We start from the raw sequence: 3765 nt of genomic DNA, 5'->3' as shown, positions 1-3765 counted from the left end.
AAACACAATTCCATATGCCGCAAGTTCCAGAACCACGAGGTCCAATCTAGAGCCCTATTCTAGCACGCTGCCGGAGGGGAACACGATCACAGAGGGGTTCATCGTCCTCATTAGTGCAACTCCGGTGATGCGTGAGTAGTTCACCATAGACCTACGGGTCCGTATGCAGTAGCTAGATGGCTTCTTCTCTCTTTTTGATTCCCCATACAATGTTCTCCTCATTGTTTTTGGAGATCTATTTGATGTAATGACTTTTTGCGGTGTGTTTGTTGGGACCCAATGAAGTTCAAGTTTATGATCAGATCTATATATTTGAGTTTTCTTTGATCTCATATATGCATGATTATTTATAGCCTCATATTTCTTCTCCGAATCTTTGGTTTAGTTAGGCCGACTAGATCAATTTTTTTGCAATGGGAAGAGGTGATTCGTGATGGGTTCGAGCTTATGGTGTCCTCATCCAGTGACAGAAGGGGTAGCGACGCTCGTATGTATTGTTGCTATTAAGGATAAAAATATGGGCTCTATTCCTACATGAATAGATCTTGTCTACATCATGTCATCATTCTTATTGCATTACTCCGTTTCTCCATGAACTTAATACACTAGATGCATGCTGGATAGCGGTCGATGTGTGGAGTAATAGTCGTAGATGCAGAATTGTTTCGGTCTACTAATCTTGGACATGATGTCTGTATACATGATCATTGCCTTGGATATTGTCATAATTATTTGATCTTGTATCAATTTCCCAATAGTAGTTTGTTTACGCACCGTATGCTATTTTCTCGAGAGAAGCCACTAGTGAAATCTATGCCCCCTGGGTCTATCTTTTATCATATTGTTTTCAGATCTATATTTCTGAAAACCCAAAAATATCAGGCTGCACTTTTTCTTTACTTGTTTTATTTTGCGCTCTTGCTAGATCTATTTATCCAATCTTATATAAAACAATTCATCTTTTTACTGTGGAGGGATTGACAAACCCCTTTACGCGTCGGGTTGCAAGTATTTCTCCATTGTGTGCAGGTATCATTTACATAGTGTTGCTTGGTTCTCCTACTGGGTTGATAACCTTGGTTTCATAACCGAGAGAAATACCTACCGTAGCTATACTGCATCATCCCTTCCTCTTTGGAAAATACCGACGCGGTTTAAAGCTGCGTCAAATGGAATTTCTGGCGCCATTGCCAGGGAGGATCAAGTCAAGATAGTCTCCCGTCAACTTGCCAATTTCTGGAGCCGTTGCCGGGGAGGCATCATCAACATCTATCAGGTTCCTAGTCACAAATCTCATCTCCTTGCAATTAATTATTTGCCATTTGCCTCTTGTTTTCATCTCCACCACTTCACAAAAAAATGTCATTTTATTTGCCTTCTTTTTCGTTCGTCTTTTCTCATCAGATCTCTTGTTTGCCTACATTTTTGCTATGACTAGCATGATTACTCCTCCTTTGTCACCAAATTTTGAAGTTCTATACTTCAAGCAAAAACAAGGAGAAAATTTGAAAGATGCTTGTTATAGATTAATGGAATCCTACGACATTTGTAATCCAAAGGGGGACGCAATGATTTTGCTTCGTAATTTTTATATAAGTTTAGCTTTGCATCATAGACAACTCTTGGATTTTGTCGCAAAAGGGAATTTTATTGAACTTGATGCTAATGATGCCTATGAAATACTAGAGGGAATATCGAGAGTTCCACCACCAAAAAAAGGGTTTGCTTTTACACAAGAAGGGATTCATATATTAGACAAATTGGGGGATCTACAGAAAAATTTGGTTGAGTTGCAAAAACATAATGAACCCCTCAAACATATTAGTGGAAATCTCAATCACATGAATACCTTGATTACTCTTTGTAGTAAGACATTGTATATCTTAGATCTCAAGATGCTCTCCTTTCCCGAGAATACTGGAAAGCGTAAAGAACCTCCCGGGTTTGAGAAAGCTCTCACTAAGGTGGCAAAAACCAAAGATGACAATACTTGAATATATGCATTATGCCTAGCTAGGGGCATAAAATGATAGAGCTTGTTGGGAGGCAACCCAATGAATAAATTTTTTTTTTGCCTTTTTCTTTCTGTTCTTGAGTGTTTGCACAATTATAGTACTGTTATAATTGTGTTTTAATGTTTTAATTGGTGTCTGTGCCAAGTAAAGCCTTTGGGATCATGTTGCGTGATACTTGATTTGATCATGTTGAAAAATAGAAACTTTTGCGCCCAGTAGCAGAATTGTTATACATCACAGAAGCATGATAAAATTCTGAATTTTTTACACAAGATTGATAATACAAATTTCCTACATTTTCCTAATTTTTCAGAATTTTTGGAGTAACAGAAGTATGGACAGAGTCCATATTACTACAAACTGTTCTGTTTTTGATAGATTTTGTTTTCATTACATTGTGTGCTTATTTTGATGAATCTATGGATTGAATTGGGAGGTATAAGCCATGGCAAAGTTGAAATACAGTAGGTATAATGCAATAATAAAATGTGAATGGGTTTGCAACAGTACTTAGAGTGGTGATTTTCTTTATTATACTAACGAATCTCGCGAAGGTTTTGTTAAGTTTTGTGTGATTGAAGTTTTCATGTTTTGGGTGAGATCACGATGGATGAAGGAATAAGGAGTGAAAAGAGCGTAATATTGGGGATGCCCATGGCACCCCAAGTTAATATTCATGGAGAACCAAGCAACTAAGCTTGGGGATGCTCCGGAAGGCATCCCCTCTTTCGTCTAACAACCATCGGTAATTTTACTTGGAGCTATATTTTTATTCGTCACATATCTTGAGTTTTGCTTGGAGCGTCTTGTATTATATGAGTCTTTGCTTGTTTTGCTTTTTAGCTTGTCACAATTATCTTTGCTGGACACACCTATTTGAGAGAGCCAAAATGATGCTATGATTTGTTAGAATTCCTCTATGTGCTTCACTTAATTTTTTTGAGCTATGGAATTGCTCTAGTGCTTCACTTATATCTTTTTGAGCATGGTGTGATTTATTTTTATTTTAAGAAATACTCTCATGCTTCACTTAAATTTATTTGATAGTTAGTAAACTTTTGAAGAAAATCTCTCATGCTTCACTTATAAAAAATTTATGCTCATGTTCTTCACTTAAATTTGTTTGAGCTTGTCAAAAGCAATTGCAATATATGAAATTAGTCCCAAAGTGATAGATATTCAAGAGGGATATAATAAAAAAAATCCTGAAGATCATTGGACAAAATAAACTTGATTCTTTGTAATAGTTTTGGGATATGATGAGAGTGATATGTGAGCAATGTTGGTGAGTAATTATGCTTTAGTAAGAATATTGGTGTTAAGGTTTAGGATTGCCTATGCAAGCATGAAAAGTCAATAGTTATGCTATGAAATTACATCCTACTTGTGGTGCATTATTCGGTGTTAGTTATGCTTAATGCTCATTTATGATAATTTTTGTTTCTTGGTTGGTTGCTTCTCAATCTATTTGCTAGCCTCCACTTGTACTAAGTAGAAATACTACTCGTGCATCCAAAATCCTTAAAACCAGTTTTGCCATATGAGTCCACCATACCTACCTATATGCAGTATTTTCGTGTTGTTCTAAGTAAATTTGTATGTGCCAACACTGGTACGTGTCGGTGCTATACAAACGGTTTTTAACCCCTTTCCACGACGACATTTGGAACCGTCACCAAGTGAGTGTGGGCGATAGGGGTTCCTTCCCACACGACCCAGAAATCGTTAGGGATAGGCGTCCTTGGACACA

This window comes from Triticum dicoccoides, chromosome 3A (assembly GCF_002162155.2).
Source record: "Triticum dicoccoides isolate Atlit2015 ecotype Zavitan chromosome 3A, WEW_v2.0, whole genome shotgun sequence".
In the NCBI taxonomy this organism is placed as follows: domain Eukaryota; kingdom Viridiplantae; phylum Streptophyta; class Magnoliopsida; order Poales; family Poaceae; genus Triticum; species Triticum dicoccoides.
The sequence above is the reverse complement of the archived record's forward strand: the minus strand, read 5'-3'. Positions refer to the sequence as shown.